Below are 15,418 nucleotides of genomic sequence, written 5' to 3' on the forward strand. Positions count from 1 at the left end.
ACTGGAGAAAGCCCCCTGCTGCTGAGAGAACAAGGGACAGACAGGAAGGAAACGAGCATGTGGGGATACAGTGTGCTGGAAACGCCACAGAAAGGATCTTCCCTAACCCTGGCTCCACCTTTAGGAGGCAGACTTTACTATACCCATTTTGCAGCTGAGGAAACTGGGCCGTAGAGATGTTAAGGACCTTGCTCAGGATCACGCAGCTAGTACTTGGCAGAGCTGGGATTCAAAAGCAGATCACATATATGATAAAACTTCAGAGAACGAAGAACACACACAAATGAGTGCATGTAAAACCGGCCACATTTGAATAAGGCCCTAGGACTGTATTAATGTCAATTGCCTGGTTGTGATACTAGTTATGCAAGATGTTATCATTGGGGAAAGGGTTATATAAGGAATCTCTATGTTATTTCTTACAACTTAATGTGAATCTACAGTTTTTCCGAAGGAGAAAGTTAAAAAAAATAAAGCAGATCTGTCTTATTTCAGAACCCAAGCTCTCTTCCTTCAACACGGTGTGCCTGGAGAATGAGGGGAGGTTCATGTTCTGCATGCACACCCACACTCATGCACTTTATGTGTGGTTGTTCAGACTAGTAATAATGTACAACACACCATCACACTGCTAGGCAAATAGTTAACCTGTTACCAGAATACTTACATAGGCGTCATTTTATGTATAAGATAATGTTTGCTGGGGACTAAAACACCCCAAAGTCTTATAAGGTAAGAATAAAGAGAGGATCTTGTTTTACCTAATCTCTGCCATGGTTTTCTCTCCAAACACCCCTTTTTAACCTGCAAGAATTCTTAAAAATGAGACTGCTCATTAATTTAAAGCATAGTGACTCTTGGAGGCCAGAGATGTTGGAACTGGCATTCACTCCCCATGGAGGAAGATCAGAATTGGTGAGGGTTATATAACTGAAAAACAGAAGATAGTCTTTCTTGAAAGGAGTGAATGGTGTGGCGTTCGTGCTGAGGCTAGGAACAGGAAGTTACATTCAACAACCTCCAGCCTCCCTACAAAAGTGGAGGAAGCGTAGCAGTTCATGGTGTAGCTTTGCAAGAGCAATTCTACTAAGGTAGACAATTTGACACAACTGTGCCTGCAATTCTGGTTGCACAGGGTGAAAGGTTAATCTTAGTCCACCCGAGTCACTGGAAGAAAGCAGGGACTTACCTTAGAACCTATCACTTGAGATTTTCTCTCTGTTAAAACAAAAATGAAAATAACAGCAGAAATAGTAGCCAAGCTCCAACTCTACATTAAATACAATATTAGGAAAAATGAAAATGAAATGTAAACGTTTACTTTGCATTAATACCCTTTACAAATCACATTTCACTCTTAGCTGTTGCAGTTTACCTGCCTCTGGTACAAACTCTCTCTTTACAAAGGGCCTTGTTCTGGGACCTAGGATCCTTCAAGTATTTGTAGATGACATTACTGAGTGGCTTTCTGTTACATTTTTCAGTATTGAACTGTCTTTCTCAGACATTTAAAGCTCTAAGAAGTTAACTAAAAAGTAATTCAGGGAAGACAAAGTTATTCTTTGTTTCTTCCTGAAAGTAACTTTGTAATGATTAGTTTAGAGTCAGGACAGCAAAAAATGAATTTATAAAGGAGAGAGAAAAAGCAAATTTAGGCTTTGTAAATTTCCTGGGATCTGCAGAGTTAAAGTTGGTTTTGTTTGTTTGTTTGTTTCTGGTCAGGGAAAGCCTATAGCTCTAACCAAACTGAGTCTACCTGCCCCCAAAGTTGCACTTGTGTATGAGTTATTTCTCTGTAATAACACCCAGGTCCTTCTCTGCTTCTTTAATAAATCGTTCTTATTTCGCTGACCATCTGAACTGGCCAGAACAGTCTTCAGGCAAGTTGTAGCACTGCATCAGGGAGGGCCAGCTGATTCAAGCAGATTATCACTTATGGTCCAGCCCAGGGACTGTTGGGGTGAGAGGGACACCCAAGGCTTTAAGGAAGTGGGTGGTGAAAGGAGGAAGGGAAAACTGGATTCCAGACATGCAAGTCAAAGACTAGGAGTTTCAGTGACAAAATGTTGGTGGTAAGAACCCAGGAAGTTGGCAGGAAGAAAGAAAAACACAGAAAAGAGGCAAGAAAGAGACAGAAGGCAATCTGATTTACACTTTTGCCCCTGAAGGGCTTTCATTAGGATTCTGTCTTCATTTTCCCTCATAAAATACATGCAGGAAGAGAAAACGGATTTGGCATGATTAGAAAAAAAAATTTTTTTAAATAAGCATTGAGCACCTACTCCATGCCTACTACCATCCTGGAAGTCATGAGACATTCAAAGGGAACATCAACCTTGGTTCCTCCCTTGAGGAACATACCATTCTCCCTCGGGGAAGCAAAAATATGCACACAAGAGAGAGAAAGGGAAGAATGTGAGGTGGCAGATTCTAATCAAGTCCCCCAGTTGGGGGACACACACATATACAGCATGGCAGAGAAGAGAGGAATGGTTTCCCTAAAGACGGCTTCCATCAGGTCATTCAGATCACTGCTCTTCCTATCAGGCCCTAAGTCTCCTTCCTAACTTTCAAGGCCCTACTGATCCATGCAAACATATGTATCCTCAGTGTCCCCAGTCAACCTACCCTCCTTCCACTCTGCTCCTGTGTGCTGCTGAGTCTTCCCTCTGCTGCTCTTCCTACCCAGACCATCAGTCCAAAGGTATACTTGCTGCCCTGTCTCTGCCCACTGTTCTTTATTTGACCCAGCAGTTCATGCACGTCAGGAAGTGGTTATTAAACATGTGTTTTGGGGAGCTCGTGGGTGGAGCGTCTGGGTGCTTTCCAAATACTTGGCTCTCACAGGGAGAAGAGATGTTGCATATGTGTGCTTGGGGCTGGGTGGGGGCTGGGCATCATTTTTGGGACTATCCTCTTTCATGTGCTGGAATCTGGAAATGTTCTACTGGCCTAAAGACTGTAGTGCCTGAAGATGGACAACATCACTGCATTCAAAGTAGAAGGAATGACAAGCTAGTTGAAGAAACATTGGCATTTCTTCTCCTCACACTCTCTTAGACGCTTAGCCAACATGACATGATATCTTTGCCTTTTTGTAAAAAAAAAAAAAGACCATCGTTTAGAAAATGATGTAACATTTTCCCCCCAAACAAGACTACTTTAAGTTTTCTAGAATTTGATGCACACACAAAAGAAATGGGAACCCAGAAGCATATATGTTAAAATAGTTCTTAAATTAGGTAAGAAAAACAATCCTGCCCAATAGAAATATGTGAGCCACATGTGTGATTAAAAAATTTCTAGTAGCTACATTTCAAAAGGTAAAAACAAAAAGTAAAATTTTAAAATTTTATTTAACCCATTATATCCCCAAATAGTATCATGTCAACATGTAATCAATATAAAAAGCATTAATGAGATAATTTACATTAGTATTTGTCTGAAGTCTTTGAAATCTGGTGTGTATTGTGCACTTACAGCAGGTCTCCATTCAGACCAGCCACACGTGGCCAGTGGCTACTGGTCAGACAGGGAACAGGAGGGTGCCAACTTCAGCCAAGGCCCTCCCTTGGTACAGGAACCTGGGTCAGGAGGGTTTGGCGCCTTGCTCAAGATGAGATACAGTGAGTGAAGGCATCAGACCTCTAGGCTAGGCCCGTCCACCCCAGCCCTCGCCTCCTGTGAGGGTTCATGGGAGATGCAAACAGCTGCCTCTGAATGAAATACAGCGTTAAAAAATATTTAAAAAACCACCTCCCTCTAAAACCTGTGGACCCCAAAAGTCTTTTAATAAATAAAATTTCAGAAGAAAATAGCCCAATGTACACTATTTTAATACTTAGAAATTACAACCCTGTGAGCCATTCGTTCATGCCTGCCCGCGGCCTACCTGCTTTCTACTCGGGTGCATCTGAGTCTGCAGGGTGCCCAGCAGAGAGGAGGCTGGAGGGCAAGAAGGCAGCGCAAGGCCGGCCCCGGGCCCCGTGGGAGCGGTGCTTCTCGGCCTCCCTCCTTCACCCCACCAGTGTCAGCTCCTGCGGCATCCCCAGGATCCGTGCTGTTCCCACGATTAATCTCAAAGACCTTGAAGTAGCCGAGTGACTTTTTGTCTTCCACTCGCACACTTTGTAGTGCCTTCTGAACCAAGCCAAAGCTGAATTCAGAGAAGTGACAGATAATAGGAAGAGCATCACTTCCAATAGTTAGGACATTTGGGAGCAAACTGAAGGAATGAAGGCCACTTTGCACCTGGATTGATGGGAAACCAAAACGTACATCATTACAAAAAGCATTAACCTTTGATTTGTATTTTGTGTTTTTATTTTTAATTTATCTTTATTGTTGAAAGTATTACAGATGCCCCCCCCCCATTTACCCCCTTCACCCTGCTCCCATCCCCTCACCAGGCCTTCCCTGCACGATTGTCAGTGCCCATAGGCTATGCATATATGCATATAACTTCTTTGGTTAATCTCTCCCCACACACACACTCTCTGAAATACGCCGGTCTGTTGCATGCTTCCATGTCTCTGAATCTATTTTGTTCGTTTAAGTTTAATTTTGCTCATTAGATTCCACATATAAGTGAGATCATGTGATATTTGTCTTTCTCTGACTGGCTTATTTTGCTTAGCATAATACTCTCTAACTAAGATCTGGAAACAGCCCAAGGGCATTTTGTTTTCAGTTCGGAGAGAATGGACATGGTTCTGTAAGGATATAATTTGGGCCTCTTTGCACCAAACCCTGAGGTCGAAGTGATGGCCAGTCTCATGGCAGTGAGCTCTGTGAGTCCTATTTCAGTCTATGTAAAATGCCATCTTAGAGGCTGAGGGTTGGGGCTAATGCTGAGACGCCAGATCCATACTCAAGCTTTAATAAAAAGTATTTTGTCCAATCTTGATGATTGAGGTCCCTTCCCCCACATCATGCAGCCTATTTCTGGGTCCCCTAAAGTGCAAACAATATAAAAGGAAATAAGATCAGCAGAGAGAAAAATCAGTGTCTACTTGTCGATAGTCTTAGGTCAAAGTCAAGAACAGGTCAAACTGTGTGTGTGTGTGTGTGTGTGTGTGTGTGTGTGAGAGAGAGAGAGAGAGAGAGAGAGAGAGAGAGAGAGGGAGGAGAGAGAGAGAATAGGCAGATGTCCTTGGTAGCTTATTTGTCCTCTGTGCCCTTCACCTGCTCTGTGCGCGAAGAGGTCAACCTAGATGCACTGCATTAAGGGCTCTAGGTGTCTCATTAGGCCCAGCTGATGGGGTCACTGGCAAAAGATTGGAAGAAGGAAGGAGCATAAGATTGGGGCACTTATTCATCCAGCTTGCTCTCTGCAGGGTCTCCGTAGGCTGGTTGTACCCCTTGAGATCGCAGCTCTGTCACACAGCCCTCTCCACACAACTCTGTCATCAGCTCTCCTCTTGCCAATGGGTCTAGGATTGGTAATGAAGTGCCTGACATTAGCTTTCAGGCAGGTACTATTTTCCAAATACCTCATTTGAGTTTAGCCACTATTTCCTTCTGAGATCTTGATTGATAAAGTGGTCATACATACATTCCATGCTCCAGAAACAATGACCCTTCTCTCTATTGGCATAAAATAGCCTGATTGTCCCACTGTCCAGAATTTTAGGTCAAGCGCACCCTGAGATGAGGATTTGTGTGCAAGAGTTTTATTAAAGAGATGCTCCCAGGAGAAACCTGCAAGGGGGTGTGGTGGAGGAAGGGGAGCGGGGGAAGCAAGACAGAGAAAGCAGAGGAGAAGTCAGCCAGGGGCACAATTTCAGACGAAGCCCCAGGCTCAGCTGCATCTTCGAGTGGAGCTCTGGGGCGTAGGCTACATCTCAGAATTTGCACCAGGAAGTCTGGGACCCAAGGGCATCCAAGCCAAGCACCATCAATTGATACTTTACATGTATTCCCTGTAATCTGAAAGTATTTAGAACAGGAGACATACTGATTACTAATTGGCCCAACAACGGAGTTATTGGTGCAGAGGAAAGAGAGCTACCTCCAGGTACCAAAAAAGCTCACAGCAGATGCTAAGGGACACGCCCTCGAAAAAACCCTGCACATAATTAAGTAGTACTTGCTTTTACTGGACTCAGTCAATATACTTTAGTACTAGTAAAAATGAAATCAGGGCCAGGAGTCTTCTTAAAGAGCAAAGGGTCTCTGTGGGAATCTTAGCCACCAGGTGCAGCTAGTAGCTCCACGGCGTGTGTGCCTGTGGCTGGGGGTGGGGCTGCAGCAACACTCGCCATTTCCCTCTGAAGCTTCTAACACTTGGAAATTTGTCATAGAAGCTTTTCTCATCTGCAGTTCAAACACTTTTTTTCAGCAGGAATTTAGCTGAAGTTGAAATCACCATCTGGCATCTCATATTGAACCAGGTTCTCTGCGTGCCAAGGACTTTTTCTCTTGGCAATGATGTTGACTGTGATCTTTCAGAAACGCATCTTGGGTTGGCAGTCTCCGCGAGCGAGGGGAGCGAGCAGCCTGTCCTGGAATTCAGGAGGGGACGTGCTGAGCAAGTCCTTGCCCCAGGAAGAGAGTGCGAGCTGAAAAGTTGAACCTTAGGTTCTTAAACCCCAGGAGCCATATCTGTTGTTATTGAACTATAACCAGTTAGGGGGTAAAATCCCAGCAATATGACTGGAAATAACAAAATGTCACACTAGGCCTAGAAAAGGAGTATTCAATTCATACCAACAAATGCTATGTAAGCATTTTTTTAGGTGCAAAGTGATATCCTCCATGCCTCAGGGCAGCGATTTTCAACCGGTGAGCCACAAGAATTTTTACAACATGCAAGACCTGAGTATTTAGTCAGGGCACTGACCTCTTTCCTTTAGAATGTCAAATAAAAATATGACAACAGCCAACACAACCATAACTGCCCGGTGTGAATGAATAAAAATTGTACCTATTTTTTTGTCAGATTGGCAAAAATATATATTTTTTGGTGTGCCAAAGAATTTTAGTAATTAGTTTATGTGGGCCCTGAGATGAAAAGGGTTGAAATTGCTGCCTTGGGGACGTAACAATGACTAAGAAGGGGACTTCACACCCTAGTGTTTCACCATCCAGTGGCTGGGAGATGCCTGGGTGGAAGCAGGGCCGACTGTACTCAGGAGTGTAGCTGACACTGCTTGCCTCCCCCCAGATGCTCACAAATGCCTTTTACCATTTCTATGCCCCCCCCCCCCCATCAGCTCTGATATGCTTCCCCTTCCACTGGCCTGTACCTATGACTACTTTGGTGGCTGCCCTGGGGTACTGTGCATATATGCAGAGAGCAGAGGTGCTTGGGAGCATAGGTCCTGGCCAGTGGCTGCCCAGGGTGGGAGGAAGGGAGCAGGTCCCCACCTTGCTGCAGGGCATATGTTGACTCCCTACAGAGGCAGGCTGAGCTACTCCCCCTGGGACTTTGCCTAAACTCTTTCCTCCTCTCTCCTACTTCCTACATTCACTTGCTAGTCTCTTCTGGGAGCATTTCCCTAATAAAATACTTCCCTAAAAATCTTCCTCTCAGAATCAGCTCCTGGGAACCTGACCTAAGACTAGGGGCAGAACACGAATATAAATGAAGTGGTATGTGCTATGAGAGCACAGGAATGACTAATTCTGCCTGGAGATAAGGAAGTTTCCATAAAAGGAAGGTTATTTGAATTAGGCCTTGAAGGGTAATTTGGATTTCCAGGAAGAAAGAATTGAGGAATGGCAGAAGAAGTCTGGGGGAAATAAATACAAATGTGTGTAGGGACCATGAAGGCAGGGGTGGGAAGCAATGGGCAATGGAGCTGCAAAGGGGGGCTGCGGTTAACCAAAGAAGAGTCTTTAATGTTGTTAAAGAATCAGGGCTTTTTTAAAATTCGCAGTAGTAAGCCATTGCGGGTTTCTGAGGAGGGGAGAAATATGATACATCTTTCTTTTTGAAAATAATTAAATGGTGCCTGGCCGAGCGTGGCTCAGCGGTTGAGCATCGACCTAGGATCCGGAAGATTTCGGTTCGATTCCCAGGTTGCCGGTTCAACCCCCAGCAGGGGCCATGCAGGAGGCAGCCGATCAATGACTCTCATCATTGATGTTTCTCTCTCTCTCTCCCTCTCCCTTCCTCTCTCTGAAATCAATAAAGACATATTAAAAAAAGAAAAAAAAGAATTAAATGGAAATATAAAGAATGGGTTGGAGAGATAAGAGGTAAACAATGGAAGCCAGCCTGGGGGTTGCAACAATCTGGGTGAGGGTGGTGAGGGACTGATGGGGTGCTGGGCGTGGAGTGAGAAGGAGAGGAGGGGCCCAGAGGATGAATGATGGGCTTGTCAGCTAACCGGGTGCAGGTGGGAAAGAGAGTACTCCAAGCGGCTCTAGTGTTGGCTTGGAACAGAGTAGACAATGGTGCTGTATACCAAGACAGAGAACCCAGGGGGCGAAAACCAGAGAACTGAATGAGTTCATTTCTGGATATGTTAAAATTAAAAGAGAGACGCTTAAAAAAATCTCCAATAACTCAAAGGAATTTGAACAAAGTCTGAGAATAAAGAACAAAGAAAAAAATCGGGATATTCAGACACCAAAGTTCTAGGTCCAGGTTAGACCAAAGGGAGACACTTTAAAAAAATACATATATATTTATTGATTTCAGAGAGAGGGAGAAGGAGAGAGATAGAAACATCAATGATGAGAGAGTCATTGATTGGCTGTGTCCTGCACCCCCCCACACCCCCCACTGGGGATCGAGCCCACAGCCTGGGCATGTGCCCTGACCAGGAATTGAACCGCGCTCTCCTGGATCCTAGGTCAATGCTCAACCGCTGAGCTACGCTGGCCGGGCAAGAGTTACTTTTTAAAAGCAGCTTTCTGGAATGGAATCAAAATAGCAAAATCAACCACAGAAACTTGGACACCCTTTTGGACTAAGAACACTTAAAATTTACTTATAACAAAGTGCAATGCTTCAGTTTTGCTATGGTTTTACTTTACTGATTAAAACTAGAGTGGGGCATCTATATGATTTAAAGATTATATCTGATATCTTAAATTTGTCTGGCTATTTGGAGCAGTCTGTGAAAGCAGAGTCCTATGACAATGGTGTGAAAGGAAGAAAAATAATGCTTTTAGTGTTTGTAGCCTATTATCCGTCTAATGTAACACATTGCTGGCGGAGAAATAAATCCATCAACTGACAGTGGTTATTTCCTGGCCCTTAATTATTGCTGTTCACTTGCTTATGGCCTTGCATTGATTTTTTAAAAATAAATCAATATGTCCATGTGAGAACTGGCATCCCTGCGTTGCATTGACATTTCAAGCAGTTCATAACTAGAAAAAAAAGCACAAGTCCAAATTCTTAAAAAATGTTTCAGTTTGGGGAAAATTCTACTTTACACGAGACACGTTGTTTCAAAGGCCAAAGGAACTATAGGGCTGAAGAGAGGCCTCACCGCTCTATCAATGTTACATGTAAATTCTTCTCTTTGAGAACACTTAATACTTAGAAACTAACACTCTCTCCTATCCTCAGGTAAGATGTAGATCGCAAAAGCCAAGCTACCCATAGAAATAACAGAGGAAGAGAAACTAGAAAACGTAAGGGGCAAGAGGAGGACATTGCAGTTGTTGTATGTATTCATTCCACCTTCCTCCTTCCCTCCCTCCTTCACTCCTTTCCTTGATCCCTCACTCAGTCCTTCCCTTCCTCCCTCCGCCACTTCCAGGAATACTTGAGAACCTACTGTGTGCCAGGAACTGTACTAGGAGGAAGAGAGAACTCACTGAGCGAGAGAAACATACATGATCTCTACCCTCAGGGAATTTGTCTATCACACTTGATTTCAGATTCTACATATAAATAAAAGATAATTTCGCTTGTTTTTTTACTCCTGTTCTTTCTCGCCTTCATGTTGTATAATAAAGCATGTTAGGTTCACCCATTCGCCTGGCAAATGTGCTAGGCATAACCCAGCTAGGCTGCCTGCATTTGAAATCCAACCCTCTCACTTAATAGTTGTGTATATTTGGTCAAGTGAATTAACCTTTTGACCCTCTGTCTCTTCATCTATAAAACATAGATGATAACAGCACATGCCTCATAGGACAGTTTTGGGTATTACAAGAATTAATTCATTTAGAACTTAGAAGGGGCTCTGGTACACAATGGGTGCTCAGTTGATGTTACCCGCTATTATTTTTATCATGCACAGGAATAAACAGATGAAACAGACCCTATCTTTTGAGGAGCTTACAGTCTTGCAGGTGGAGACAGACAGGTGCACAGATAAAGGCGATAAAGTGTGGTGGGTGAGTGACGAAGGAAGAATGCTTAGGCCGTCGTGGGGGTTTCACGAGGAAGGGAGTGGTGAATTCTTTGGGTCAACTCTTTTGAGACGGATGTAATATCAACCCAAAGCAGTTTCTTATTTCCCTGACCCTTAGGTAAATGATCCTTCCCTATTAAATGCCTGTTTTGCTTGCTTTATTTGCCCATAGTTATTCCACGGTGGATAATTACGTAAGCACAAATGAAGGCTTTTTATGAAGGGACATTGTGGTCCCTCTTTATTTACGCTCTGAATAAAGGAGCTTACCATAATAGGTGAAACTAGGTTACATTTTTCTGATTTCTTATGTTCCATGGCATATTTCTTATAGAAATCTGAGTTGTTTGTGCAAAGGGAAAACAGGCCTTTTCTCCTCCTAGAAAGTGATCTTATCCCTTTTGTCAGTGACTGCCGGTGTTATGACCGTAGGATTTTAGTCTGCTCAATGGCAACCACAGTAAGCTGGCGGTTCTGGAAAGATTTTCTCAATGCTGTGAGACTAATGGGAGGAGATGCCACTGTTCTCTGGATTTTGGTGGTCTGCATGTGATGGCTGGCACTACTGCAGCCGTCTTGTGGCCCTAGATACTACCGACGTCCTAAGGATGGCAAAGGAGAAAGATGGAAACAGAGTGGGCCCCTGAAGATGTCCTTGAGCTGCCGGGTTTACTTCTCTGGGCCTTGATCCACTTTCAGACTACTTGTTGTGTGAGAAAATAACCCCTTAATTGTTCATGCTGCTTTTAGATGGCTGTTCTTTCAGTTAACTCCTTGTGGTAGCTTGTCCCCAAGGATTTGGGGTTCTTCGCTGCAGGAAAATTGTACATACTCTTCCTTTTAAGCCCAATTGTGGATGTATAACTCACTTTGACTAAAGAAATGTGAGCAGCATGATGGGGCCTTTCTGGGCAGAAGCTTCAGGGGCCAGTATGTGGTTGGCCCGCTCCCTCTCCCCTGCCCCCATCAGGGAAGCATGTTGAGATGGAGCCTCTGCCAACCTGGTCCTCAATGACCACAGTAAGTAGGGCCTTCTTGTCTCTCCCATGATGCACTTGTGGCATGAACAAGAAATGAACTTGATCACTCCAAGCTGCTGAAATGTATTGTTATTGTTGTTACCGCGGATAAATCTAGTCTATTTGGACCGTTGAACATCTTAAAAGCTGTAGTGACTGAAAGCAATGAAGTGAAGGCAAGAGTTTGACATGCAGAAGCTTAACCCTGAGTCCCTGAGCAGCTACTGGGACGAGCAGGCTCACCGCTGTCCACTCCACAGGCTTCCTGGTTAGCGAGATGTGCCTCCAAATGGCAAGTAATTCAATCCAAATAATGCTTTTAAAATGTCCTCACGTCAATGCATTATTCAGAGTAAATGAATCACAACTTATTAAGTGTCTCTTTAGTATTCCGACACCCGCCTCACCACGTTGCCCCACCGAGCTCTTTTGGAATGACCTCATATGCACTCCCCTAACCACCCACCCACCTGGACACCCCCTCGGGGGCTTTTGGTAATGGCTCAGTGGTCCCATAGCTGAATTTCTGTTGTGCAAATGTGAAACGAGGGTGATGCGTGGTGGGGGGTCCGGTGGATGATGATGGTCGTGGTAAGACTTACACAGCACTTATTCTATACCAGGTGTCTTTCTAAGCACTTAATATGTAGTCACTCACGGAACTGTCATCTTATGAGGCAGGTATTATTAGTCTCTCTCCTCACAGAGAAGGAAACAGGCACGGAGACGTTAAGTTCTTGTTCAAGGTTGTGCAACTGGAGTGTGGTGACACTTGGACTTAATTCCAAGCAATCTGGCTCCAGAGTCCTGTTCTAACCATGATGCTTAGCCAAGAGGGGTAGGGGGAGTTCTTGGGCAGCAGTTTTTAAAGAAGCAACAGGTTCCAAGCCCAGTCCAGCTTCCCCTGACTTAAATCCTAGCTGGGTGTTGTTTCACAATTTGCAAAACGTGTCTACACCCTGGTTTCCTCAGTGGTCCGATGGCGCAGCTGATTGTCTGTCCTCCGTGGAGTAACTGAGGTACATGAAGACCCCGGTTTTGAGCTGGGTTTGGTAATGTTGTTGGGACTGCTGGAGCATTCTAGGCCAGACCCCCGACCCCCCACCCTCACCCCCTACCCCAGAGGGTGCAGAAGTCTCAGCATGTGAAGAGTCATGCACAAAGATGAAAAGAGCTTTGGAGGATTCCTCTAGGGGTTTGCAGGAGGGTGCAGGTTGTAAGGTGACAACAGGACCTGGGAAAGGCTGTCTGCAGAGTCACCTTGGGGACCTGTAGACACAATAGAGACGAGACACACTTGACATCTTGGAATGGAAGGTGAGTGAGCCATTTGGACCGACTGTGATTTAGAGGGTTGGGGGTAGAATCCTATTAAATAGAAACTGTAATTAAAAATTTTTTTAAAAAGAGGGTTGGGCGTTTTTCTGAGGTCTTAAAGGGGTGCATAGATGTGCATATGAGTAGGGAGGTGAGGGCAAGGAACTTGGATCTGAAATTGTTTCAGAAAAGCTTTAGAAATGTAGCTCAAGAGAGAGAACTTAATACTTCGGGGAAATGCAATTAACTACCAGCAGGTCCTTTAGGTTGTGCTTCTAAAATGTATTTTGAAGTTGAACACCTCTCACCATCCCCACTGTGGCCACTGCCAACACCCTACTTCCGCCCACCACTGAGCTTCTCCTAGACTCCCGAGTCAGTCTAACGGGACGCCCTGCTTCCACACCTGTCCCTGCCCCATCCATCCATCCATCCATTTGCCTCACAGGAGACAAGGTGATCTTTTTAAAGAATACAGTCAGTTCCTGTGGCTTCTTCTCACTCTTAGAATAAACCCCAGATCTTTACTACACAGCCCGGCCCTGCCTGACACCTGGATTTCGCCTCTCACTCAGGCCCCCTTCCCCACGCTTCTCCAGTCCAGTCCCTCAGGCCTCCTCTCTGTCATATGCACACACAGGGCTCCTTCCTGCATCAGCTGCTCCCTTCGCCTGCGACACTTTCTCCAGGCCCTTCGCAGAGCCGGCTTCTTGTCTTCCTCCGGTCTCGGTCCACATACCACTTTCTCTCTTTCCCAGTCCCTTGTCCCCTGCCCCTCACCCTCTCTTGGCCACCTTCTACACCATTAGCAGGTTTCCTTTCCTTCACAGCTCTCACCACACTCTGAAAGGGTCCTGGTTGTTAATTTGCCCATTTAAAGGGCTGTCACCAGTCCCCCCTATTAGCCTGACTGGGCTTTGTTCACCTTACTCATGGCCGTGTCTCCAGCACCCAGATCAGTTTCCAGCGCACGGAGGCTCCATAAATTAAGAAGTAAGTAATTTACATTTAATTTCTGTCAGTAATACATTTCAAACAGTTTACTTATGTGTGTCCCAGTGGAAAAAAGGAGAAAAAAAATTAATTTTATTCTCATTTAATTGAATATTGATGTGTTCTTTGGATAATGGCAATGGAATAGTGATATCCGAATGCAGTTTTGTGAGGTTATCTACCTCTAGAAAATCTGAAATTACATTGGACTCAGAATAAATGATCTTTACATAGAAATATTTAAACCCAGGAGCCACGATTGATAGGTTCCTATTTTAAGTATTATGGAAACATAAAATATGAGCTACAATGTTTCTATAATAAAGAGCTTACAGTTGTAAGGGTATCAAAATCTAGCTAACCATATTTTCTTGTCTGATTTCTTTGAATAACTTATTGGTGCTGAATATTTCCTTGGGATCCTTTGAAATAGTAACATTCTACCTGGTTATCAACTTCATGTCCCTATTTGTCCTGTTTCTGGATTTGATTCAACATTTTCTTATTTAAAGATCCTTAATGGAGAGCCCTCTGGGACATAGCCGTCTTCAGCCCACATATGGCTAAATTTGGTCATCTTTGCTGATTGTGTAAAGAGCCCTCCCTGAGAAGTAAATATTAATGCTGACTGGTTTTGAAAAACGAATCCTTGGGGCACCTCTTCTCATCTTTCCATTTTTAGAACCTCTGCTAGCGGCCTTAACACTTGGGTGGAAGTGTTTATAAAAGAGCTTGGGAAGACTTGGAAACGGCTTCATTTTTAATATCCCAGATTGCAGCCGCTGCATTCGGTCGGTCTGTTCCATGTGCTCCATCTGTCTTGGAGACATGGGAGGCTCCTGGGGAAAAGGGAAGGGCGAGTTCGTTTGCCCAGCTCTCCAGCATGCCTCAAGTCTCCCTCCCACTGAGGGCCAGAGCAGGGCTTCCTTCACGGTGGCTCCTGCGACACTCACTCCCCGGGTGCTGTCAACTTGCCGTCCAAAGCAGGGAGAGGAGACGTTGCTTAGTTACGCCCGAGTTAGAAGGTTTGCAAGGGTGAAAGCCGTTCGCACAACCTCTACTTTGAGAGACTTCTGTAAGGTTTCTTATCATTTCAGGTGAATTTAGTGAAACGCAGATTGGTTCTTTTATTTTGAATATACTTTAAAAGAATGTAATCAATTTACTTGCTGGCTACAGTTGATGGGGGATTTCTGATACCTTTCTTTCCTGTTTCAGGCTAAGTACTAGATGAAAAAAACCTGAAAAACAAAACATTTCTTTGCCTATCCTCAGCTGCACCTGATGGTGAAAGAAGTTGAAATCTTACGCCTCGCTGGACATTACATCCAATTTCAAGCGTCTATTTATCTTTTTTTTCTTTTCTTAAGTCACTGGAGAATACCTAGTAAAGTTTTTTGTTTCTCTGAAAACCAGCTGGTTATATTTGTAACTGGAGCACTTCATGAACTGGGCATCTGGGAGACCTGAGTGCTTTTATCTGTCCTATTGTTGTTTAACATTATATTTATGTATCTGTGGAGTGTTTTGTGGCCTTAGAATGGGAACTTCTGGAGACTGAAGATCTCTTATGATGTGGGTAGCGCCAAATGAAATAGGGATTCTTCAACATCTTCTCAAAAGGGACTTTAATCTGGAGCTATAAAGTGACACTTCTTTCCTATGTGTGAACAGAACCAAACCTTCAATAAGCAAAACTCACAGCCCCCGACTTTATGAACCTCTACTGAATTGAGACGATGCTAGTATCCCGGTTTGTTACTTTGTGGA

The sequence above is a fragment of the Miniopterus schreibersii genome (assembly GCF_964146895.1).
Source record: "Miniopterus schreibersii genome assembly, chromosome: 1".
NCBI lineage: Eukaryota > Metazoa > Chordata > Mammalia > Chiroptera > Miniopteridae > Miniopterus > Miniopterus schreibersii.